This window comes from Anomaloglossus baeobatrachus, chromosome 1, assembly GCF_048569485.1.
Source record: "Anomaloglossus baeobatrachus isolate aAnoBae1 chromosome 1, aAnoBae1.hap1, whole genome shotgun sequence".
NCBI classification, from domain to species: Eukaryota; Metazoa; Chordata; class Amphibia; order Anura; family Aromobatidae; genus Anomaloglossus; species Anomaloglossus baeobatrachus.
This window is the reverse complement of record NC_134353.1, coordinates 756,928,863-756,956,755: the sequence shown is the minus strand read 5'-3', so window position 1 is coordinate 756,956,755 and position 27,893 is coordinate 756,928,863. Positions and strand designations below refer to the sequence as shown.

General features: G+C 43.1%; 1 protein-coding gene across 3 annotated transcripts in view; it reads right to left on the bottom strand.

Annotated features, from left to right (window-relative positions):
- Positions 1 to 27,893, bottom strand: part of WSCD2 (WSC domain containing 2) — a 685,960-nt gene that overhangs the window by 594,690 nt on the left and 63,377 nt on the right. Inside the window, exon 2 of one of the 3 annotated variants that reach the window (XM_075324018.1) lies at positions 7,045 to 7,127. The exons of the other annotated variants lie outside the window; for them this stretch is intronic. The gene's annotated coding sequence lies outside the window, so the exon portion shown is untranslated. The remainder of the gene's footprint in view (positions 1 to 7,044; positions 7,128 to 27,893) is intronic. 3 annotated transcript variants of the gene reach the window in all.

Sequence of the window (27,893 nt, the reverse complement as noted above, 5' to 3'; positions counted from 1 at the left end):
TTAATTATCTCTTTTTCCAGCCTTTTCTGACTAATTAAGACCCTCCCCAAACTTGTGAACAGCACTCATACATGGTCAACATGGGAAAGACAAAGGAGCATTCCAAGGCCATCAGAGACAAGATCATGGAGGGTCCCAAGGCTGGCAAGGGGTACAAAACCCTTTCCAAGGAGTTGGGCCTACCTCTCTCCACTGTTGGGAGCATCATCCGGAAGTGGAAGGCTTATGGAACTACTGTTAGCCTTCCACGGCCTGGACAGCCTTTGAAAGTTTCCTCCCATGCCGAGGCCAGGCTTGTCCGAAGAGTCAAGGCTAACCCAAGGACAACAAGGAAGGAGCTCCGGGAAGATCTCATGGCAGTGGGGACATTGGTTTCAGTCAATACCATAAGTAACGTACTCCACCGCAATGGTCTCCGTTCCAGACGAGCCCGTAAGGTACCTTTACTTTCAAAGCGTCATGTCAAGGCTCGTCTACAGTTTGCTCATGATCACTTGGAGGACTCTGAGACAGACTAGTTCAAGGTTCTCTGGTCTGATGAGACCAAGATCGAGATCTTTGGTGCCAACCACACACGTGACGTTTGGAGACTGGATGGCACTGCATACGACCCCAAGAATACCATCCCTACAGTCAAGCATGGTGGTGGCAGCATCATGCTGTGGGGCTGTTTCTCAGCCAAGGGGCCTGGCCATCTGGTCCGCATCCATGGGAAGATGGATAGCACGGCCTACTTGGAGATTTTGGCCAAGAACCTCCGCTCCTCCATCAAGGATCTTAAGATGGGTCATCATTTCATCTTCCAACAAGACAACGACCCAAAGCACACAGCCAAGAAAACCAAGGCCTGGTTCAAGAGGGAAAATTTCAAGGTGTTGCAGTGGCCTAGTCAGTCTCCTGACCTTAACCCAATTGAAAACTTGTGGAAGGAGCTCAAGATTAAAGTCCACATGAGACACCCAAAGAACCTAGATAACTTGGAGAAGATCTGCATGGAGGAGTGGGCCAAGATAACTCCAGAGACCTGTGCCGGCCTGATCAGGTCTTATAAAAGATGATTATTAGCTGTAATTGCAAACAAGGGTTATTCCACAAAATATTAAACCTAGGGGTTGAATAATAATTGACCCACACTTTTATGTTGAAAATTTATTAAAATTTAACTGAGCAACATAACTTGTTGGTTTGTAAGATTTATGTATCTGTTAATAAATCCTGCTCTTGTTTGAAGTTTGCAGGCTCTAACTTATTTGCATCTTATCAAACCTGCTAAATCTGCAGGGGGTTGAATACTACTTGTAGGCACTGTATGTATTAAAAAATGGACTGTCATTTAAAAAAAATGAAAAAAAACAAACAATCTGTTACCAGACTATTACCACTAATCTGAGAGCTACATGGAGTACAGAAAGAGACCCTAATTCCAGGGATGTATCACTTAGTGGGATGCTTGCTGCAGTTTTTATAAACTCACTATCATCAGGATATTATCACTAGTGCACTAGTACATTTGCTGCAATGTAGTCCTCCTTATTCATGAGTTCTGTATACCCTACTCCAACCTTTGATTGCCAGCTTTCTGTCTATACATAGTATACATAGAAATCAACCTCCATCAATGGCGTTGGCGGGGTTATGCAGAGCTCAGCCTGAAGAGAACTGGTAGGTGTGCAGCAGGTAAAATGCTGGAATCAAGGTTTCTATCCTATATCATACTGCTTTCAGATAGGATAACAAACACCTGGTGACAGATTTCCTTTAAAGTACCGCATTTTTCAGATTATAAGATGCACTTTTCCTCTGAAAAATTTGGGAGGAAAATGAGGGGTGCATCTTACAATACGAATGCAGCTTACCGGGAGGTGGAGAGTAGGTGCTGTACTGGCTGCGGGTGCTGTGCTGAAGGCAGGCGCTGTGTTGGAGGCGGGCACTGTGCTGGCGGCGGGGGCTGTGTTGGAAGTGGGTGCTGTGTTGGCTACGGAGGCTGTGCCTCCTGCAGGGGCCATGCTGGAAACGAGCGACGGTTCTGGCTGTGGGGAGCAGGGCGGTGTGGTGGGTGTCCCAGATGCACTTTTGGTAGTGCAGGTTTCAAATAATGGCGCCCGGAGTAGACGCATGTGCAGATGGAGTTCTTGGTTCAAGATCTCATCTGCACACATGCCGCCTACAGCTCATTTATCTCCCAGCAGCGGACTATATGACAATGGCACCCAGAGGTGGCGCGTGCGCAGATGAGATCTCGGCTTGTCATTGAGCCAAAAGCTCAGTCTGTGCATGTGCCAACTTCTGGCACTATTTTTTTAAGCCTTCACCGTCGACAGAGTATCTCAGACACCCACTGCACCGCCCTATTCCAAACAGCCAGCAGGGCCCCGGCAGCCAGCACAGCCCCCACCGCTGACAGCACAGCCCTCACCGCAGCGCCTGCAGCATCATCCTACTCCAGCACTGCCCATGCGTCTTGAGACCCTGCTCCTCCACTGCTGCCGCCCACCCGGTAAGACACCACCGGAGTATAAGACGGACCTCATTTTTTGTACCTTTTTTTTGTTCTAAATTTGGGGTGATTTTTATAAAACTAAAATACGGTAGTATACTATTTCTGTAGTCCTATATGTTGGACTATATATCTGTCAGTTTTTGTGTCTGATTACTGGCTGTAGGCAATACTGTCAATCATGGGTAACATACACACAAAATGTTTAGGAATCCAATATTATTCATTATTTTCATAGTATGAAAAAAAAATATGCACACTATTCAGTTCAAGGGCAGCTAACTACCAAAAATAGTGCAGCACTATGAAAAAAAAAATCTGTTTTTGTTGATGTATTGTATATGGTCTACATGTGAAGGCCCAATGCATTTTAGAAACATTTTTTCAAGGTTGTGTAAGAGGCTGCCATATATTAATTGGTTTATAATGAGATTTTGAAACTCCCAAATATTGTTATCGTGTAGCATACCCCAAGGACATTTTTGTAAATTGATTTCTTATCCTATTAAAGGAACTAAACAATACTTTTACTTTTATCTTTATAACTATGATGAATTTGTTTTGAAAAAAAAGGAAGATAATTCATGTAAAACTTGCAATATACCATTTTGTGCACTTCTGAAGACTTCTTACCATGCCAAATCAATTAGAATTGGAAATTAAAAACAAACTCAGAACGTCAAATTAGCAAGCAAAAAAACGCGTCCGTCAGGATCCCTCGATATTGCATTTTGATAAGGGTGTATTAAATGTTAATTTAAGAAAAAAGTTACATGTTACTACACTTGGGTTTTTTCTGTTAATGCAGCAACAACCAATAATCGTTAATCGTATTTCAAAAAGCTGTGCTGATAAATAATTTATTTTTATTCAAGTAAGAAAGATATCTTATCTTATTTAAAAAAATCTTGTTAGATAATGTATCAGAAATATAAATCATAATATCTCTTTGGCAGAGTCAGCTCCCAGCTCACCCGGGCAAGTGCCGAGGCCCTGGACCGCCGGTAGGGGGCCCACTCTCAGTCAGCAGGGACAGTGATGTATTCTGTGGCCCCCTGGGCCGAAATCCTGGCAGCTGGCCTATAAATTTGGCACTTGCACGCAGTGTTCACTGCTGAATGCTGTGTGCAGGGGCATTAAAATTCCCGTGTGGACGGAGCTAGTGTGCTGTGTACTCCCATCCAATAAATGAAGCGGAGCCTCAGTGCTCCCAGCATCCTGCCAGCAACAAGCTTTTTGTCCCCTCCACCCCAGTGCTGTATGTCACCTCCACCCCATTGCTGTATACTCCTCATAGCTCTATGTCCCCTCCACCCCAGTGCTGTATAGTCCTTAAAGCTGTATGTCCCCTCCACCCCAGTGCTGTTTACCCCCCAGAGCTGTATATCCCCTCCATTCCAGTGCTGCATACATCCCAGAGCTGTATTTTCACTCAAAAGCAGTGCTGTAAGTTCACTTCAAAGCAGTGCTGTATACCCCCAGAGCTGAATGTCTCCCCAGCTCAGTACTGTAAACCCCTCCAGAGCTGCACGTCCCACAACCACAGTGTTGTATACCCCAAAGCTGTATGCCTCGCAGAGTTGCATGTTCCCCCAGAGCTGTATGTTCCCCATCCCAGAGCTGAATGCTCCCATCTACAGCTGAATTCTTCTCTCTCGAGCTATATTCCCCCATTGCAGTATCCCCCCCTCCCCACTAATGTGTACACCCCCAGTAATTAGTACGTTTTTAGTCTCTTCAGTGATGTATATACAGCAGTGTCAGTGTGCTCTGTGTGCGCCATGTCCATTAGTGATGGCCACAAATTAGCGAGGTGCAGCCACATGCCCAGGAGGGGTTTCACGGGAAACAAGCAGTGGAGGTTAGTAAGGCTGCTGCTGGCTTCCCCATATTAAAAATACTTCTAATGTGTCTGTGTGTGCATGTATGATGTATATAGCTATATATGTCAGTGTATATAACTGTGTATATATTTATGTATATTTATCAGGGCTGTGGAGTCGGTAAGCCAAACCTGTGACTCCGACTCTGACTTTTTGTGCCGTCTATGAATTTCTTCTAAGAAATAGAATTGCCTCCATCAGATCCTCCTTCATAGATGACCTCAAATCTGACTTAATAATTTTAAGGCTAGAGAACAACCTCTCTACACTAACTTGGGTTGGAGGCAAAGCCGTAACCACATGGGCAACATCTCTAACAATTTCCGGGTATAAAGGAATTGCCTCATGCACAGTCAGTTTTGATGAACGGTTGAATTTTTCTATTTCTTTGAGAGCAAGTGAGAAATTTTGCTGAAATATGGTCAATCTGCTTGCTATAGGATATGGTGTGAAATCTTTTTCCTTGCGACAATGCTTTGCCTGCTCCATGTCATACAAATACTTGTCAAAGTTAAACTCCTCATCTGATGAGGATGAAGATATGGCAGCAGTAGCACTGTCAGGAACCTGTTCTTTTTTGAGTTCGTAATCTTGCAGACATTTTTCCACTAAGGCCTGGAGAAACTGGCTGGTGTGATGAGCTTTAGTATCTTTTACTGCCAGTGCCTTGGTAACAATTTTTTTGTTGTCACAAACATATCGATATCAATTTATTATATATTTAAGGAGTCGGAGTCAGTCCATTTTATACTGACTCCGACTCCACCAAAATGAACACTGACTCCGACTCCGACTCCACGACTTCGACTCCACAGCCCTGATTATATGTGTTTTTCTGAATTTATCTTTAAATATGTATATGTACGTATCGGTGTATATGCATGTCTGCGTGTGGATGGGGTCTACTGAGACTCTTTCACCCAGGGCATACAAAAACCTGGAGCAGGCCCTGCCCATTGGCATTGGCATTCATTTGGAGGGGCAGGTGGGGTTTACTGAAAACACCCATGCTTGACATGAAATGCTGCCATGACCTGAGGCTGGCATTTATGGAACTTGTCTATTTGTATTATATATTGAAATAATGTGCTTGTACTGTGGTGTAAGTGATCTAACAAAAAAGAAAAACATATTTTTAAAATATAAAAAAAACATAGACATTCAAATTACTGCCATTCTCCGCAATCAAAAATAAACGGATATGAAAAAAAATGTAAAAAAGAAACATGAGGTATCTCTGCATCCATAACATTCTGACCAATCAAAAGATAAAATTAACCCATTCGGTAAACACTGAAAAGGAAAAAAAAAATGAAAAAGTCTGAACTACTGTTCTTTGGTCACAGAAACTAAGCCAGAAAACGCAGTAAGAAGCGCTAAAATCTTTGCATCTACATCAAAAGGGAATCAATAGAAACATCAGCTCACACAGCTCAATCGACCGGAAGATAATAATAATATGGGACTTGGAACACCTTGAGAATAATATTGCCAGGTCTCTTCACTAAACAATGAAAATCGTAAAAACAAAATCCAAAAAATAATGTTGAAATTGTGGGGTTTTTGTTTTTTTTTTTAACTTTAGTACAATTGGAAATTTTATCTGCTTTCTAACATATTTTATGGCAAAATGGATGGAGTTATTCAAAACTACAAATTGTCACACAAAAAAAAAAATCAAGCCTCACATGGCAATGCCATTGAAAAAAATAAAAAAGTTATGGCTCTTGGAAAAAGGGAAAAAGAAAATCACAAATGCAAAAAAAATCGCCAGGTCCTGAAGGCGTCACTGTATAACATACCTATTGTAGTTTAGCAAGTTATCAACAGCTAAGACCCACTGAGTGGCTAAAGGGATGCAAAGGTTGCAGTAGCATTTTAGTCTTTGTAGCCTTATGGACACTAAAGATACCCTCTGCAAAGGAGGAAACCAAAAATACAAATAAAGTTTTGTACTTGAGGGACCCTGAAACGGTTTTGCATTGGGGCACAAAGAGCTTTAAATTACACTTTTATGCAAGATACAGTGTATACAATGTTAAACCAAGAGCCTCATGTTCAGATATATACAGTTTTCCCTGGCGGCATTAGATCAAAGTATAATTTTTGGAGGTACGGTTCTTGTCTTTTTCTACAGTTATTGCACGATACAGTGCCTTGTGAAAGTATTCACTCCCCTTGGCTTTTTACCTATTTTGTTACATTACAATTTTTGTTGAAATATTTTGTAGTACAATTATATACTGCTCCAAAAAATAAAGGGAACACTAACATACCATTTTGTTGTTTAAGTGTTCCCTTTATTTTTTTGAGCAGTATATATACTGTATATAATTGAGTAACTACATAAGAGTAAGCAGTCGTACTAATTGAAGTCAGTACAATTGATTTAGTAGATACGTTCCAAAATGTAGCTACTATAAAAGGGGGGTTATATAAATAGAGTAGGAATGAATACATGTAAAATAATTAATAACCAATATGTATTACCTTTGGGATTTTAGGAATTTTGCCTTTGGCTATAGAATCCTGATAGGCATGCCAATCCGCAAAGTTCCTGTACTAGTAAATAAAATATTATTGAAGCATAGGAATCTTTTATGGTTTCCCCAAAATCCCATTAAGACTAGTAGGTATCTTGGAAACCAACACAGAATTGCCTACCTGAAAATAGATAAAAGGGATTGATTTCTGAGGTAGCAGACAATCCGTTGCATGCGGCTAGGTATTAACGAGGTATCAGTAGCCTAAAATAGGTAATAAAAAAAAGTGTGGTAAGACGGAGTGTGTCTATGAGGATAAGGTTAAATATGATGATTTACATACAGTTGGCTGAGCAGGTTAGCTGATGATAGATAGACATGTGTAATAAGGTAGAAAGGTCCCCCCCCAGATAGGATCCTATAAGTCCTGCGGTACTACTCCTACTGATATCTGTAGTTTGTGCAGTTGGTGGTAGTACCAAACTTGTTTCAGTCTGTCAGTTATTTGAAGACTATTGTCTGACTCATTTTTCTCCAGAGCACCCACAAGAGGTGATGCGAGGTTTTCTCTGCACCTGTCAGTTATTTGAGACTAAAGGCCCAGTCACACACAACGACTTACCAGCGATCCCAACAACAATACGACGTGATAAGGATTGCTGGTAAGTCGCTGGGTGGTCGCTGGTGAGATGTCACACAATCAGGTCTTACCAACGGCACAGTAATGATACAGGTCGCAGTAGCGACCTGTATAACGATCTCGGCGTTCATTGGGACCATGTCACACAGTGTCAAACACAGTGATGTCTCCTGCCCAGCAGGACATTGCCTTTGAAGAAAATGGTCCGGACCATTCTGCAATGACTGGCGATCTCATAGCAGGGGCTTAATTGCTGGGAGTTGTCACATATAACGAGATCACTGGTGAGATCATTGCTGCATCACAGAAACTGTGACTCAGCAACGATCTCGTTAGCAATCTCGTTGTGTGTGACGGGGCCTTAGGACAGAGGTTCACCTTTCAACAAGACAATGACCCTCAGGATACTGCTAAAGAAACACACAAGTGGTTTTAGGAGAAACATGTAAATGTATTAGTGTGGCCTAATCAAAGCCCTGGCCTTAATCCAATTGAGAATCTGTGGTCAGACTTGAAGATTGCTGGTCACCAGAGGAAACAATCTCCCTTGAAGGAGCTGGAGCAGTTTTGCTTTAAGGAATAGGCAAAAATCCCAGTGGCAAGATGTGGAAAGCTCATAGAGATTTATCCAAAATGAGTTGTAGCTGTAATTGCCGCAAAAGAAGGCTTTACAAAGTACTGACTTTAGGTGATAGTTATGCACAGTGAAGATTTTAGTTATTTTGTCCTATTTGTTGTTTGCAAACCAAATGTTCACAGTTGTAGGCACGTTCTTTACATGACCTAATGCAAACCCTCAAAAATACCTGTGAAATTCCAGGTCATAAGGTAGTAGAACACAAAAAATGCCAAGGGGAGTAAATGCTTTCACAAAGCACAGTAATATAAAAAACAAATCTGGAAAAAAACACTTTCGATGACTATTCCTCAATGGGAAGGTAAAGTGTTGAGATGCAGAATATTTGATATTAGACCTTTAGAAACATTTTCTAAATTTATTATAGTACATATACAGTAAGTTGTTGAGTTTTTTTCTAATACTATTTGGCCTTATTTATATGTTTCTGGGAAATTTTGGTGAAAACCGATATTTTCCACCATAGTTTTCAGATATTTAAAGCACCAACTATCCTAGAGTCTTAAATTCAACTGATTACTTGATCGGAGGCTTCTAAACCAACATGTTTCCTTTAGGGCTCATGAAGAGAACCATATTTTTGGTTCGAGTGTAATCAAACAAAATAATGGATCGCGCTTAAAACAATGTTATGTAATGAGACAGTGAACATGTCCAATTTTTCCTTGTAGTGAGTGATCAGAGGAGAAAAACTGCAGAATGAGCTATTTGCCTCTGAGAATCAAATGGCGTGACGTGAAAATAAATCACACCGCACTTCGATGACATCCGAGTGCAGTCCAATTTTCACTGACTAACAAAATGGAGAAGATGAAAAAAGTTGTTTTTTTCTTCTCTACCTCCGACAAAAATGGATCCCACACCAATCAAACTCTGATCAGAGTCTGATTAGCATAATCGGTCAATTTTTCTCAAATAGAGAAAATAAGGTTGTATGAACCCAGCCTTATACTGGTGGGCAGGTCCATAAAGATGTCCCTCATTAAATTGTCCATTCAAATATTAATATGCCATTTTGCATTCAAAATGTAATATTTGACAAATATTAGTAAACTAAGATTTAGAGCACAATACAAACTTTCGAAATATAATTTTTTTTTACTTAGCAATATTTAAGGATTTCTTATGGAAGACATTTTTGAGGACTACAACAGGAAAAGGAGGCACATTGATTGCTTTTCTAGCACCTCAACAATTAATGTCACCAGTGTCGGACTGGCTACTGGAGAAACCGCCAGTAATACCAAGCCTTGCTGCGGTTACCTGCATTGAACTCCGGAGCTCTCACCTGAGCACAAGAGTGCAGCCCAGCCTGTCCGCAGCTGTCATGAACTGAACCGCAATCGCCGGGGAATCAGTCGGCGCTCGCGGTTCAGTCCTGCAAACCCTTAGTTCAGTCCAGGCTACACACTGGAGTTCAGGTGAGAGCTCCGGAGTTCAATGCAGGTAACCGCGGCCAGGACTGGTATTACTGGCGGTATCTCCGATAGCCAGTCTGACACTGAAGGTCACTAATATCACTTTGTTGTTGACAGTCAAATTGACAGTTGATTATTACCTTCTGAAGAACTAATTAAGAAATGACAACCAATATGTCCGCACTTCCTGTTGTCACTTGCAGAATGGCAGACACAATAAAAGAGGAATGTCAATATTTCTGTAAGTAATAAGATAATGGAGAAACATTGGCTACTGCTTTAACTCTTCAAATAAGCTTTTTGGCTACATTACAAAACACTGATCAATATTGTAATTAAAATTACTAGTCTTCATGTTTTTACATTGACACCAAGAATAACTTCTTCTAATGGAACTGTTCAGAATATTCTTCACTTTGAATTATGCATAGCTATGAAGATTTCTGCGAGTTACCGGAGCAAAATGGACCTTGGTCTTGACATTGAGAATACATCTGCCCAAATGGCTCCCACTGTAAATGTATATTAAACTACGATGTCCTCCATTATCTGCACTATCCATCTGCACTAAATCTCATAAAACAGTGTCACATAATCCCCCAGAAGTAGACTTCAGTCCAGCTAGGAATATATACTTGTGACATGAGTATGCATTACAAATTGAATCAAGACTGCAAGATGAAGAATTCCCCTGGGGAGCTTGTGTTTTAGAAGACGCAGAGGAAATCCAAGAGCCGATTTCACACATTTCTAGCTGATTCCTCCACATTTGAGTTTTAAAAATAGAATTTTGAGTTTGGAAACTAAACGTCTTAAGAGGATGATGTGCCGAGAGCATAATCTAAATGACATATTGAAAGACGTCCAGTTGTGGTCCTTGAACAATAGCGTTTGACCAAGGTTGAATATCTGTATTGAAAACAAGCATATAACATACGATCTGTCACACTTAGTGGGCTGCGAATTTCATTGAGAGGCCAAGTAATCTATTTTAATAGCGGAAAGGAAAACAAGTACCATATATTTACAGGATACAAGGTATAATGCATTAATATTTTATATGTAATTATATTAGCTTTTATGGAACAGTTGCAGGCCATAGATTTTTTAAAAAAATATTTACCATAGGGAAGAATCTCTGTGATAACATTAATATTCCAGAATTATTTTGTTAAGCTTTAATTGTAGATGAAAAAATTGGTAATTTACTTTGAATTTTGCAAAACAATTGTCTCTTTCTGAATGCAATTTTTCTGTGATTCAATGTAGGGCAAATCAAGAAAAATGGAGGCCAGTCAAGGGTCATTTTGCTGATTTGTAGACGGTCAGAAAAGAGGTGCAAAACATAAAAATATATCACTCACCTTGCAGCCCTACAGCCAGTCCTAAGATTAGCTTCCCCCAATTCTTCTTAAAGAGAGCCGGTCATGTAAAAAATTGCTGAGCTGACGTCAGTCAGTGCCAGAGGCGCAGCTACAGCTGCTGTTCACTATGCACAGAGTGGTGACTGAAGCCATGCCTGCGCCACACTTATGACTGAAAGCCTGAGGCTTCAGGGAGGAATAAAGTTAATTTTCTCCAAGAAGTGTGGCTCTCAGGCAGCTTCAGACGCTATTAAACTACCGATTAACCCCATATCTGCAGGTTAATAGTATTGTTTTTTTACATGACAGGTCCCCGGTAACTTCTTTACGGCATTTAATGCCTTTTTCCTCCATTTTCACTCTGTGCTGAGTATTAAGCTTAAAATATGCCTCTGACGTCACCTAATGTCAGAGGCATATGCTGCATATGCCTGCTGCAATCTAATCATATGTGTTGCAATGTCATAGTCCAACTCTGTGTGCAAAGTCTTGATGCAAAGGGAAGATGAAGAAAGAGAACGTTATATACTTGTGTCGCCATTTTCCAAGAGCCATAATGCTTTCAAGTTTTAGGATATGGGGCTGTGTGAGGACTTCTTTTTGAGCCTGAGCTGATGTTTTTACTGAAATCTTTTTGGGGTAGATATAATGTTTTGATTGTCTCTAATTGTATTTTATTGCAAAATTGCAGCTGCCCCCCAAAAAAACATAATTCTGGCATTTTGCTTTTTTTTTCTCGTTACATTATTTACCCGTGTAATTAATTTATTTTAGATTTTGGTAGATTAAAATCATTTTTTTAATTGTTTTATTTTTACATTTTTAATGGGGCAAAAAGGGGATGGTTTGATGTTAGATATACTACAGTATATCTATATCTATATACACTGCTCAAAAATATAAAGGGTACACTGAAATACCATTTTGTTGTTTAAGTGTTGCCTTTATTTTATTGCGCAGTGTATATGTATATATATATATATATATATATATATATATATATAAATATATATACAGTACAGACCAAGAGTTTTGACACACCTTCTCATCTCTAGAACAACTGTTAAGAGGAGACTTTGTGCAGCAGGCCTTCATGGTAAAATAGCTACTAGGAAACCACTGCTAAGGACAGGCAACAAGCAGAAGAGACTTGTTTGGGCTAAAGAACACAAGGAATGGACATTAGACCAGTGGAAATCTGTGCTTTGGTCTGATGAGTCCAAATTTGAGATCTTTGGATCCAACCACCGTGTCATTGTAGAAAAGGTGAACGGATGGACTCTACATGGCTGGTTCCCATCGTGAAGCATGGAGGAGGAGGTGTGATGGTGTGGGGGTGCTTTGCTGGTGACACTGTTGGGGATTTATTCAAAATTCAAGGCATACAGAACCAGCATGGCTACCACAGCATCTTGCAGCGGCATGCTACTCCATCCGATTTGCGTTTAGTTGGACCATCATTTATTTTTCATCGGGACAATGACCCCAAACACACCTCCAGGCTGTGTAAGGGCTATTTGACTAAGAAGGAGAGTGATGGGGTGCTACACCAGATGACCTGCTCTCCACAGTCACCAGACCTGCACCCAATCGAGATGGTTTGAGGTGAGCTGGACCGCAGAATGAAGACAAAAGGGCCAACAAGTGCTAAGCATCTCTGGGAACTCCTTCAAGACTGTTGGAAAACCACCTCTTGAAGCTCATCAAGAGAATGCCAAGAGTGTGCAAAGCAATAATCAAAGCAAAAGGTGGCTACTTTGAAGAACCTAGAATATAAGACATATTTTTAGTTGTTTCACACTTTTTTAAGTATTTCATTCCACATGTTTTAATTCTTAGTTTTGATGCCTTCAATGTGAATCTACAATTTTCAGAGTCATGAAAAAAAAGAAAACTCATTGAATGAGAAGGTGTGTCCAAACCTTTGGTCTGTACTGTATATATATTATACAGATAGATATAATGGTTCACCTTTTACTGTATTTGGTAATTCCCTTAGGGAACTTGAGTCTGTGATAATTTGAATGCTTGTACTATGCAGAGTAGGGCACAAGCACTGCTATGTATAGTGAAAATCACAATCTCCGTTCAACACTATCATCACTGCTGTGTATAGTGAAAATCATGATCTCCGATGGATACTAGCTAAATTCTGGCTCTCATTCTTATCCAGAATGACAAGCACAGGGTTTTTCAGCAGACCTTTGGCTACATGGTAACCCATTGGTACTCCTAATTTATTTATTTTCATGATATATGGGGCTTTCTGCTTCTTTGCTTGTCATTCCCCTCTTTATAAAAGAAAAATAATTGGACATATTGGGAGAATATATATATATATATATATATATATATAAATTTACAGAAGAAGTGCAGGTTGATAGCCTGTGTGGATCTAGCAGCTCCTACTACTTCACTAGACCCAGTGATTGCATGACCAATGAGTCAGGAGGAGCATCACCAACAACACTTTTTAATACTGCATACACAACGCTTGTTCAGATAGGGTATGTGCGCACTAGGTGTTTTTTTCACGCTGCGTTTTTATGTGCGTTTTTGTCTCAAAAAACGCACCCGCGGCTAAAAACCGTGACAAAAACGCATGCGTTTTTACCGCGATTTGGTGCATTTTTTGCTGCGTTTTTGCTCACTGCATTTTTAATCAGTGCACAATGCCATTAACGATTGTTGATGAAAAAAAAAAAAAGGTCTGATGTCATTTCCTTCTTCAATATGTTCTTCATTGTATGCAGGAGAGCAGACAGCAGCTGCAGAACTACAAGGCTCAGCATCCCCCATCCAGGACTGTATGCAGGAGTTTTTTGCCCAAAAAGAAAAAAAAATGACATGGGCTTCGCTATATTTTTGTATGCTAACCAGGTACAGCAGGCAGGTACAGGCTGCCCCCAATCCCCAGCTGCCTATTTGTACCCGGCTGGGAATCAAAAATATAGGGAAGCCTTTTTTTTTTTTAATTTCATGAATTTCAAGAAATAATTAAAAAAAAAATGACATGGGCTTCACCCAATTTTTGAGTCCAGCCAGATACAACTAGGCAGCTGGGGATTGGAATCCGCAGTGCAGAGTGCCCAAGCTTTCTGGGCACCCCCACTGTGAACTGCAGTCCGCAGCCACCCCAGAAAATGGCCATCTTCTGGCGCTGTATCCAACTCTTCCAGCTGCCCTGGTGACGGTGGCTCGCTGGGTAATAATGGGGTTAGGGATAGCTGTATATTATCAGCTGGCCCTAAGCCCGAAATTCATGGTGTCATGCCAATGTTAGACATGGCCACCATGAATTTCTAGTAATGATAAAAAAAAAACACAACACACAGAAAAATATTTTTATTAGAAATAAAACACAACACAATTAGTGACTCCATCTTTATTGAAATAAAGAAGCCCCCCTCCGCAGTAATCCTGGGTCAAAGGTCCTGCCCCGTCCTATCCGGATCCAATATCAACTGATCGGTTTGCTGGAAGGCATACTGATCAGATGATGTCAGGTTAAAGGACGTGAATCACATCACACATAAGCTGATTGAATAAAAGCCGATTATACAATCAGATGATGCATCAGTAGAAAAAAAATAATAAATAAATACTCACTTATGTGCTGATTACCGGCAGCTCCTGGAGCGATCGGATGAGAGTCTGATCCTGTCCCATCGCTGCAGGAGCTGCCGGTGATCAGCTGATGAAGTCTCCTGACGGCAGGATCAGCTGATAAGTTAAGCCGGCCGAGCACTAAAAAGCCAGCAAAACCGCGAGAATTATGATCAGCTGATGCGTCAGGTGACTGCATCAGGTGATCCATCGCCAGGTCCTGCAAGCATCGTACGAGCCCAGGGAGACTGCACACAGCCAGAGCAGCAGTACCGGGACAGGAGCTGGGAGCGGGCATGGCACCGGGAGTCTGCAGACAGGTGAGTATGACATTTTTTTTTTTACTGTTCACTTTAGTTTTTGCCGCTGCATCCACCTCCCGCCCAGACATGACGCCGCATGGGAGCTGACATGGCACCGGGCGGGTTGTGGACGCAGCGATGACGGTACCGGGAGGATTCATGCTTCTGTGTTTACCAACAGAAGGAATCCTCTTCCTGTACACATCACTTTAGTACCCACCCCTTGCGTTTATACCTGCGTTTTTAGTCATAGAAACGCAGCTATATGCGTTTTTCATTGCGTTGTTAAACATTTCATTGAACTCAATGGGTGAAAAACGCAGTGAAAAACGCAGAAATAATTGACATGCTGCATTTTTGTGGTCACCACAAAAACGCAACTACAAAAAAACGCTGTGTGCGGACAGCACTTATGAAAACCCATAGACATTGCTGGGGAAGCAATGTCACTGCGTTTTCAACATAAAAATGAGGTAAAAAACGCCGCTAAAAACGCAGCAAAAACACCTAGTGCGCACAAGGCCATACAGTTATCCCTCCCTTTTCTGAAGGAGTCCGACTGTGTCTGACAGCCACATTTCTGTTCCTGCAGACACTTTGCTAATACAGGGTAGAATGCAGCCTGCTTGGAAATGTATTTAGGTGGTCTGGAATTAGTTAAAGATGCTGTCCCAAAACAAAATACATTTTAATAGAAATTGTAAAAATCATAATTACCTCAATTAACTGTTTCTGACCATGCAGGAAGATGATCTGAACATACCACATCTCATGGGATCGCAGATGATTCTTTTGGTGAAGTTAAACAGTTTCCTGCCTCTTATTAAACACTGGATGGTTGCCCGATTCTGGCGCATCGGGTATTCTAGATACACAGGGCCGGCGTCAGCACCCACCGACGCCCACACACATCATGCCATCACGCCGCAATCATTATTTTCCCCTGCATTTGTTAATTTTCCCCTTTCCCTCCATTTGCTCTCTATCACAGGTTCAACACCCACATCCAATCTGGAGGCAACTGAGCAGAGAGGTTGGCGGGACATGCCGAGGAGGAAATAGGAAGCAGCCGCGTCTCCCAGCCTGCTGGGCCAGTGCTAATTCGTCGTGCCAGCTGCCCGCGACCAATCAGCGACGCTAGATTTCCTTTACAGACAGACAGTGTTAGACAATTATATATAGATGTTTTACCTCACAAAAAGTAGCAGCTGTAATCCCATGCTGTCCTGTCTATATACTCTTTTGCATACTCCCTTGCCCAGGAGATCTGGTGTGATCAGACTATATTCCTGTACGGTCAGACACAACCATTCCACACACTTTAGCAGGATCTAATTTTTAAGCTTATTTCAGCACAGGAACATTTTGTTTAACACATAAAATTGTGCACATTTTTATAATTCCAAGATATATTGATTAAAATGAACTTCGTTCATGGCACAACCTCATTAAGGAAAACAAATAATTGACTGCTGAAATTAATAAAATAAAATGACTTCTAGTTAATATAATACAGTAAAACAAAAACAAATTTGGGGAAAATATGTAATTAAAAGATTACACAATGGTAAAGGAATGGTCATGTTTGTGTAAATTTTAGTAATTTTATATCTATTTCTTGCATCTTGTTTCTTCTCCATGCCCATGCCCATGGAATTTTAGAAACCCCATTTAGAAGTATGGAACAGTGTCAGAAATTTCTAGAGCAAATCTTCTGCTTTTGACCACCATTACTGTTCTACAAAATTCCCTATACAACTCTGGCCTTAGTGGAGTTTGCATTGCAGATGGCGTTATAAAAAAATAGGTGTAGTGTAGAAAATAAAGTCTTTACTGCAGATACAAACTATAATAAAAGGGCGCATAACTAGACCTTGACCTTGTAAAAGTCCGGAGCCACGTGGTTTCAAACTTACCTGAGTGCCGGACCCGGGCCTGGGATTCCAGGTGTTGATCCAGATCTGACAACTTGGGAAATAAAAATATAAAGGAAAAACAAAGAAAATAAGACTGAAGCAAGCACTTCATACTTACCCAAGCCCCAGTGTGGCTGTACAGTGTTCCCACGGCCGCTCATTTACTTCTGAGGCCGCACATTAGGCTCATGCATGCATATGCACTGCTTTCCCCACCCACCAATGTCTGTGATTCATTGCAGTCAAACACGCCCCCAGTGTGTCTGTCACTTCCAATCATAGGCCAATACTGTACAGTAAAAACAAATAAATAAAATATTTGACATACGGTCCCTTGATATTATGATACCCAGCACAGATAAAACCTATAACTACAGGCTACAGCCCCCAGCTGTGCATTTATCTTGGCTGTGTATCAAAATGAATATATAATTAAAAAAACAGCATGTGCTCCCCCCCAATTTTGATATCCAGCCATGATAAAGACCGACAGGGGGTTGGTAATCTCAGGCTGGTGAGACCCATGGTTAAAGGGCCGCACCCCAGCCTAAAAATAGCAGCCTGTAACTGACCAGAATTGTCGCATCCATTAGATGCAACAATCCCAGCAATTTTCTCAGCTCTTCCTTCAAGATAAGCGCACGGCTGGGGGCTGAAGCCTGTAGCCATATGCTTTATCTGTGCTGGATATCATAATATGGGGGGACCCTAAGACAATTTTTTCATTTATTTATTTATTTTTATACCCCGATACAGACACACAGTCACTCAGTGTGGGGGAGCATCTGACTGCAACCAATTATAGACACCGGTAGGTGGGGAAAGCAGTGCATATGAATGAGCTTAATGCACGGCCCCAAAAGTGAATGGGCGGCCGGGGGAGCAGTTACAGTCATGCCGGAGCCTCATTAAGTAGAGTGTCCTTACTCCCATCCCCCTATCTTTTCTCCCACCATTTTTAATTGCCGCATTCTAGTCCCCATAGACCAGTTATCTGTGAATCTGCTCATCACTAACCTTGACCCTTAATTTATCTTTTAAAATGATATACAATATACAATAAACTAATCAATGATTTCAAGGTCTTTTTAATAAATATTTCAGACCACCGACTTTTTTTATGTATATAAAAACACCAATGTATATCTGTCAAATATACAAGTATTAAAGTGACGTATTTTTCTTCTTGGTGTACACAAATGTCGGCATGATGTATGTACATATATACGAGCTGTTGCAGGAAGCTAAGCATATAAATAATTCAATTAGAGAGGCATAGTTTAATTTGCAGAACAGATACAAAGACTGATGTGGCAAATAAGGAACAGCTGCAAGTAGATAGATACCACTGTGACAAAAATATATGGAGACATTGATTTGGAGATGTAGAAGGCTGCTGTGATTAAGACTGTAAATCAAGTATAGGAAAGTAGATGTGCTAAGGGCACTTACTTCCCTGGCATACCAAACTGGCTTATTTGCATGCCATGAGAGGCAAAGAAAGATCACTCTGTCTGAAGGTAGCAGCACCAGGAAAATGTATCATTTCACATACTAAAGTATAGATTGCGATTTAAGGTGGGTTAGCGGCACAATTACAATTCAATTAACTTTGTAATGAATGCATTCCCGGTTCTAAACTGGTTAGAAGTTTGAGTTATGTACAAATTGATACTATTTCCTCTGTTCTCTAAATTTAGGAGGAATATTTAGGCTCTGTGTAATGAGGCAAGCTATGATGGCTGCCTAAGGCAAAAACTAAAGCAGAAGATTATTGATGGAGATTAGAAAACACTGATTTTATCAAGACAAAAGTCAAAGGTTTTTTCTAAACTCTATTTTTAATTATTCTGTATCAAACATTCACCATTTGCATACCAAGGTATACAAAAAAAGAACTAAATTTAATCTAGAGTTAAATATAGCATTGTATGTAGGACAAGACTCTTCTCTCTACCCAAGGCAAACCCTGGGCTGTTTTAAGTTATCTGTCCCAGGAGTCAGAAGCTCAGCGTGGATGATGGGATTTGTCCTATATATTCACCTAGCAGCCATAACATAAAAATCATTAACAGGTTAAATGAATAACTTTACCCTTTGTTTAACTTTGAATTAGGAAGGCATCTATGGCACCAGTCTAAGGACAAGGATGTAAAAGACAGCATGTGAGATCTTGAAGTTGATGTTTTGGAAGAAGCAAAAATAGGCAAGTCGAAGGGTCCAAGACAAAGTAAACAACAGCCAAATTATGTTGGCTAGCCAAATCTGGTGATTCTAATGTGTAGTGGCTAGTACCGAAGTACCAAAAACATGTCATGATGACTATGGGGATAGCAGGAAACTGGGGCTTCTAAGCTGACCATCATGCTAGGGGGCCCTTTCCTATCCCTAATCTCAAGGATACCACTAAAGGTGAGGATGCCTGAGTCTCTTTCCTAGCCCTACTCCTGAATCGCCCTGATCTGATACCCCCTCACCCAGGAGGAACTGGGCAAGATTGAGAGTAAACCCACAAAAATAGACGGACGGGGAAATCAAAACTCTGTCACACAGCACACAATCACAGAGGTATAAGACAATACAAAAAGGGAGGAAACTAGAGCAAATTGTTTGGATTCCAGTGTATGATTGCTGTTTATTTTACTTCTGTCTATTTTATCCTCTCTGTGTCTTTAACCTAGAGTGGGACTATTGTTCCCACTGCCATGCTCACTAGACAGGGCTCTGTCCAGGGAAAGACACATCCAGACTCTTCCACATCCTTTCCTAATGGCAGTACATCCCTTCTCCCATCTCGCCTTGTACCGATCTTGGAGCTGCCCTGAAGTGGTACCTGGTGCCTATCATCAAACAAGTCCATTCTCACTATCATAGTCTAACGCCTGCCTGGATCCACAGACTCAGACGACTGTAATGGACAGGATAGAGGGAAGCCACTCACCAAGAAGGACCCCCAGAACCCTGAAACCCTTTAACCCCTATACAGGGATTTGGAATTACATAGGGCCCTGGAGATCACTACCAGCAGTCCAAGAGAGTAGTCGTCAAGCAGGGTCAAACCAGGAATTGCAGAACAGGGACAGAATCGGTAGGCAAGGACGTAATCAGAAAACGTAGCAGAGGTCAAATCCGGATCAGGCAGCGAGGTACATAAACAGCAGGCAGGAGAGGTAGTCAAAACACAAGCAAAAGTTAGAACACCAGAATTACAGAACAGGGCAGACCAGGAGCCAGAATATTAGAACTATCTCTGGCAGTGGTCAGCAGACAGGAGGTGAATTAAGAAGGATGTGGTGTCTTCCCATTGGCTGTAGCTGAATGATGGTAACTTCAGCTGGAAGACACACATCACCTATAGTCAGCCATTGGTACTGCAGATCCCAAGATAACCCAGCCCAATTGATGAGTGGAGCCTGTGCCCACCGGCGCCGCTGGCATCGACTCCTCTCCCATCACCAGCACTATCCACGGCATGAACACGGTGTCGCCTGGCGATCAGAGTAGAAGTCGCTGGAGCAGACCCCGGTGGTGACGTAACACAGAGGCTCTGGTAAAGGTTGAATAGGCACTTAGTCATGCCACTCTCGGGGTAAGCCTGGTTCTGAGAACAGTGAGTCTACGCGCCTCTCTTCCATTGCTCCACTGCCAAATGTACTACAATAGGCAGATGTATTAAACGCCTGCACAACCATTTCTTGATGTAAAGATCCTTTTGCTTATAGCAAAATCCAGTTAAGACAGATTATTGTGGTAAAAAGATCTTCATCAAACTATCTGTAAAATACAGAGCTGAAAATGAAATAAAACAAACTATCCAATTGGGTCATTACATTATAATACATCATGGATCTAATGGTTTGAACGCATAGCACAAGCAATAAATTAAAGGTCACACAATCACATGACTAATTTCACTCATCTAGCTACTTGACACTTCTTTATTACGATTTGAGAGTGCACCTGACCAGGACATCATTCTGTGGCGACTCTGATCACATAACTGTAGGATCTTATGTTATTTTACTATTTTTTTTTCCTCCACTACATCTGCTAAGAAAGCTAATTTGTGAATGGGGTTAAATAATTTGATTGCAAGCATACGTCTTTGTCACATACATGATGTATCACTATGTATTTACATACATGAACAATAAAGAAGAGATCATGTTTTTTAATTCAAATTAGGCTACTTTCACACATGCATCATTTGGCAGCCGTCGCAATCCGCCGCTTTGGTAAACCGAGCAATCCGTTAAAGGATGTGCGCTGTTCCCCATAGAATTGTATTGACGATGCATTGCGATGGAAGGCCTTGCGTTGTACCCGTCGGCCGATGCCGTGTTGCATCCGCCGGGCGGAAAGAACGCAGCATGTAGTGTTTTTCTGCGCTTCCCAGAGCGTCACAAAAAAGCAATGTGCAGGATTCCGTCGGCCTCCGTCATTTTTATAATGGAAGCCAATGGTGGTGGAATCCTTTGGAATCCATCATTTGACGGATTCCTGTGACGGATCCGTCTTTACACAACTGAGCATGCTCAGTTGAGTTATCACTGAAAAAAAAGCTACAACGGATTGCGTTGTTTTGCAGGATCCATTGCATCAGTTGTGACACTATATGCAACGCATCCGTTACATCCGTCACACAACGCAATGCGATGGATGCCGCACAACGCAAGTGTGAAAGTAGCCTTAGACAGTTTTGTCTGATTTAACCAAAAAATACGATTGTGTTGAATAGATTTTCCATGAGTTGCAAGAAGTGCAAATCCTTCAATCACCCTGATAAAATGCATCTAATACTTTGAGGTATCCAAGGATTGTATGACACTCTTTTCAAGCTCTAATGCAAACACAGCCTTAGTGATGTCAAAATGACCTAAATATACAGTATATGGTTATGGTAAATCGATGATAATCGATGATAATTGTTCTGCTCTGCTGTGCTAATACACGCAGTATTTATACATACCTATCAATGTATTATGGCTTTCTATCCACATCTCAGTGCAAAAATTATGATATGTGATGTCCTTTCACCATCCAGATTCACACCAAAATGGCTGCCTATTGTTTTATATGCTTTCGCTTAAATATAGGTTATGACAGTCTTTTCTTATTGGCAGTGTTATACCATTTGATCTAGTAACTGGATGGCTGCACCCAAGGTCATGTGAGTTTTCTCTGGTTCTAATCCTCTACAATGTGAAACATGTTGGCTTCCATTTTAGGCAATCATTGCAAAGTGAATCACTAATTGTTTGCATTTGTCAAGTTCAGTGAATTCCTCAAAATTTTACTCTAATTCTATATAAAGTGAATTGTTTCTCTATAAAAATATAAAATTCAGAAAAAAGTGTTCAGACGTTGATCTGCTTATATTTTGGGATTGGAAACTGACACCCTTTACTTCTCATATAAATTTACAAGAAAAAGGGTAACAATTAGTGATGAGCGAGCATGCTTGTTACTACTCGGTACTCGCACGAGTATCACTGTACTCGGTCTACTCGGCGGGGACCGAGTAATCTCGCGATACTCGTGCTGTACTCGTGGTCTTCATCCCTGCATGTTGGCGCTCTTTTGAGAGCCAGCCCTCATGCAGGGATTGGCTGGCAGACCACTGCAATGCCACAGCCCTGTTAGTTGTGGAATTGCAGTGATTGGCCGGCCTGCACAGCGTGACCGAGCCTTTATACCGGCGGGCGCGCTGTGCTCTGCTCACAGCTATCCAGACAGTCAGTGCAGAGAGAGGGTCGCTGCTTCAGGGAAAGGTTTGCGGCCCTTTATAGCTATTTCCGTAGCAGGGCTGCAAACAGTGTGACCAAAAGTCCTTCTCAGGACTATTCTAGTTGTATACAGGCAGGCAGGGTATAGCCAGGTCGGAGTACAGTAGCAGAGTCCTTCTCAGGACTATTGTTGCTGTATACAGGCAGGGTATAGCCAGGATGGAATACAGGCTAGTGACCAAAAGAGTCCTTGTCAGGACTATTGTAGCAGTATACAGGCAGGCAGGCAGGCAGGCAGGCAGGGTATATAGCCATTCCTAGTGGTGACCGTATACCAGCCTTCATCATATCTGGGGCTGGTGTACACAGTCTAAAACAGTCCTGATAGTGTCAGACTTCTCAGCAATTGTCGCTCCTAAAAACCTGTTAGGTTCTTAGTGCGTCTGTGCTTGCATTTAAAAACCGCACGTGTGTGCCTGTCGGTGGCAGCGTACAGGTGCACTTGTGTGCGTTTTTACCAAACTATTATATAACGGACAAGTGTAGTGTATAATACACGTCAGTCAGCAGTGGCTGATAGTGTCAGAGTTCTCGTCATTAATTTTTTTCTCCTAAAACCTGTGTTAGGTTCTTAGTGCGTCCGTGCTTGCATTTAAAAACCGCACGTGTGTGCCTGTCGGTGGCAGCGTACAGGTGCACTTGTGTGCGTTTTTACCAAACTATTATATAACGCACAAGTGTAGTGTATAATACACGTCAGTCAGCAGTGGCTGATAGTGTCAGAGTTCTCGTCATTAATTTTTTCTCCTAAAACCTGTGTTAGGTTCTTAGTGCGTCCGTGCTTGCATTTAAAAACCGCACGTGTGTGCCTGTCGGTGGCAGCGTACAGGTGCACTTGTGTGCGTTTTTACCAAACTATTATATAACGCACAAGTGTAGTGTATAATACACGTCAGTCAGCAGTGGCTGATAGTGTCAGAGTTCTCGTCATTAATTTTTGCTCCTAAAACCTGTTAGGTTCTTAGTGCGTCCGTGCTTGCATTTAAAAACCGCACGTGTGTGCCTGTCGGTGGCAGCGTACAGGTGCACGATTTGCACAAACTTTGATATAACGCCCAAGTCTAGTGAATACACGTCAGCACAGCATTGCAAAATGCGCAAGGGCGTTGGCAAGGAACAAGGAAGTGGACGTGATGGTGGTGCAGGCAGAGGCCGAGGTCGTGGGCAAGCTCTAATTTTGCCACAACAAAGGGCCACATCTAGTCGCTCGCACGTCCTGTCCCAAATTCTTGGGGACCGCAGCAGTACACCGCTCTTGAACCAAGACCAGTGTCAACAGGTTGTTAGTTGGATAGCGGATAATGCTTCCAGTCAGATTGGCACCACCACAAACACTCTGTCTTCCACACGGTCAAGTGTCAGTAGCCGTGATACTGCACCGCACATTTCAGAACCTGATCCTCCTTCCTACCACAAGGCTGAGTACACGTCCTCGGACATTAATGATCCCACACTTGGACACTCGGAAGAGCTGTTCACGTTTCCATTCGCACATTCTGGCCTCTCGCCAGCTCATGTTGAAGTGGGTCATGAGGAGATCGTATGTACAGATGGCCAAATATTTGAGCAGCCACGGTCTCATGAAGTTGGCAACGTGTCTCAACAAGGGGTGGACGATGATGAGACACAATTGTCAGGAAGTCAGGAGGAGGATCAGGGTGCGGAAGAGGAAGACGACGTGGTGGATGATCCAGTAACTGACCCAACCTGGCAGGAGGATATGCAGAGCGAGGACAGCAGTGCACAGGGGGAGGGAGGCGTAGCATCCCAACAGGCAGTAAGAAGCAGGGTGGTGGCTCCAGGCAGAAGTCAGGCAACCATTCCCCGGAACAACAACACGACACAAGGTGCCTGTACAAATGTTAGGTCTTCCCGAGTCTGGCAGTGTTTTAAGTTGGATCCAGATGATTCTAAAAAGGCCATTTGCAACACCTGCCGTGCCAGCATCAGCAGGGGTACCAAAACTAGCAGCCTGACCACCACCAGCATGATCAGGCACATGTCAGCCAAGCACCCGACTTTGTGGGAAGTACAACAGAGTCGAGGAGCAGTGCTTGCTATTGTCACTGCTACGTCTTCACTGGTTGTGCATGCGAGCCAATCCCCTGTCCATGCTGCCTGCGAACAAGCCTCCTCCGGTCCTGCACCTGCAGTTGCCTACACAGAAATAACACCATCATCAAGCACGTCCTTGTTCCAGCGCAGCGTTCAGTTATCCATTCAGCAAACCTTTGAACGCAGGCGCAAATACACTGCCAACACCCCACATGCCACAGTTCTAAATGCTAACATTTTGCGACTGCTTGCGCTGGAAATGTTGCCTTTTAGGCTGGTGGAGACAGAAGCATTCCGCGACCTGATGGCGGCAGCTGTCCCACGTTACTCGGTCCCCAGCCGCCACTATTTCTCCCGGTGTGCCGTCCCCGCGTTGCATAACCACGTGTCACAAAACATCACACGTGCCCTGAACAACGCTGTTTCACCCAAAGTCCACCTAACCACAGACACGTGGACAAGTGCTTGTGGGCAAGGCCGCTACATCTCGTTGACGGCACACTGGGTTAATATTGTGGAAGCTGGGACCCAGTCTGAGCGAGGGACGGAACACGTCCTTCCCACACCAAGGTTTGCAGGCCCTACCTCAGTCAGTGTTTCACTCACACTCTACAGCTCCGGAATGTCATGCTCTTCAGCCTCCTCCTCCTCCTGCGCATTCTCATCCACTGTACCCTCCACACCAGTCCCAAGCTGGAAGCACTGGAACACTGCCTCGGCGAAGCGGCAACAGGCTGTGCTGCAGCTAATCTGCATAGGTGACAAACCCCACAATGCAGAAGAGCTGTGGACAGCTCTGAAACAGCAGGCAGATCACTGGCTCACACCTCTGAACCTAAAGCCAGGAAAGGTCGTGTTTGACAATGGCCGGAACCTGGTGGCGGCTTTGAGGCGAGGCCAGCTGACACATGTTCCATGCGTGGCCCATGTGCTCAACCTCGTGGTTCAGCGGTTTCTAAAGTCATAACCAGAGCTGTCTGATCTGCTGGTAAAAGTTCGCCGCCTGTCTGCACATTTTCGAAAGTCACCTACTGCTTCAGCCGGCCTTGCCGGCTTTCAGCGCAGTTTGCATCTTCCGGCTCACAGACTGGTGTGTGATGTCCCCACGCGTTGGAATTCAACTCTGCACATGTTGGTCAGGATATGTGAGCAGAAGAGGGCAGTTGTTGAGTACCTGCATCACCTAAACCGTCGGGAAATGGGTCAAACTCCACACATAACACCTGAGGAGTGGAGATGGATGTCCGACCTATATACCATCCTCCAAAACTTTGAGGACTCCACCAAGATGGTGAGTGGTGATGACGCCATTATTAGCGTCACCATACCGCTACTCTGCCTTCTAAAACGGTCTCTGCTCAAAACCAAACATGATGCATTGCAGGCGGAGCGCGATGAGTTGCAGCAAGAAACAGTAGTGGGTGTGGGTGATAACACACAGCCCAGCCTCGTCTCATCACAACGTGCAGTGGAGGACTATGACGAGGAGGAGGATGAAGACATGGAGCAAATCTCCGGCCAAATTGAGGATATCACATGCACACCAGTCATATCCTCGGTTCAGCGTGGACAGGGTAGATGAGGAGGAGGAGGAGGAGGACAGCATGTTCAGTCAACGTGTTGGTCAGGCTACTGAAGTCCTGGCTGTTAAGAGTCTGGCGCACATGGCTGACTTTATGGTAAGCTGCCTGTCTCGTGACCCTCGCATTAAGAACATCTTGGCCGACAATCATTACTGGTTGGTAACACTGTTAGACCCACGCTACAAGGAGAACTTTATGTCTCTTATTCCCTAAGCGGAGAGGTCAACCAAAATGCAGCAGTTCCGGAAGGCCATAGTCACGGAAGTAGGCAAAGCATTCCCCTCACAAAACGCTAGCGGCATAGGTCAGGAATCAGTGGACAACCAAGGCGTACAGCCGAGAGAGGCACAAGTCCAATCCGCCAGAGGTAGGGGAACAGTCTTTAAGATGTGGGACAGTTTTCTCAGCCCCTCACGTACCACAGCCCCTGAGGTGCGGGGTAGTGCCACAAGAAATCCTAAGTTTGCCCAGATGCTCAAGGAGTACCTTGCAGTTCGAACAACTGTACTCCGACATTCCTCTGTGCCTTACAATTATTGGGTATCCAAGGTGGACACGTGGCATGAATTGGCTCTCTACGCCTTGGAAGTCCTGGCCTGCCCTGCCGCTAGCGTTTTGTCAGAGCGTGTTTTTAGTGCCGCATGTGGAATCATTACAGATAAACGCACCCGCCTGTCAACTGAAAATGCTGACAGGCTGACTCTGATCAAGATGAACAAGGGTTGGATTGGGCCAGACTTCACCACACCACCAGCAAATGAGAGCGGAATTTAAAGTTTGTAACGGGAATTTGCCATGTACCTCCAGTCACCCATGGGTACACACTTCTGGACTTTGGATAATCGCTGGACTGCTCCTCCTTCTCCTCATGCGCCACCATGATGACCGTTACAAGAGTTAGGCCTTTGTTTCAGGTATACCCCCAGTGGTAAATTTTTTCGCCCATTCTTTGCAGAATGGACATTACAACGACAGGAGACCCGCTCCTTTGCAATGGGAACAATGTTTTGAGGCCCTCATGCACGTCTCTATCCAGGGACAACGTGGAGCCTCCCAATTTTTGGCTGCCCTGCCTAAGGGCTATACTATAATACACCCACTTCCTGACAATGGACACTTAATGTTTTGAGGCCCTCATGCACGTCTCTATCCAGGGACAACATGGAGCCTCCCAATTTTTGGCTGCCCTGCCAAAGGGCTATACTACAAAAGACCCACTTCCTTCCAATGGGCACTTCAGGTTTACAGGCCCTCATGCACGTCTCTATCCAGGGACAACGTGGAGCCTCCCAATTTTTGGCTGCCCTGCCTAAGGGCTATACTATAATACACCCACTTCCTGACAATGGACACTTAATGTTTTGAGGCCCTCATGCACGTCTCTATCCAGGGACAACGTGGAGCCTCCCAATTTTTGGCTGCCCTGCCTAAGGGCTATACTAAAATACATCCACTTCCTGACAATGGACACTTAATGTTTTGAGGCCCTCATGCACGTCTCTATCCAGGGACAACGTGGAGCCTCCCAATTTTTGGCTGCCCTGCCAAAGGGCTATACTACAAAAGACCCACTTCCTTCCAATGGGCACTTCAGGTTTACAGGCCCTCATGCACGTCTCTATCCAGGGACAACGTGGAGCCTCCCAATTTTTGGCTGCCCTGCCTAAGGGCTATACTATAATACACCCACTTCCTGACAATGGACACTTAATGTTTTGAGGCC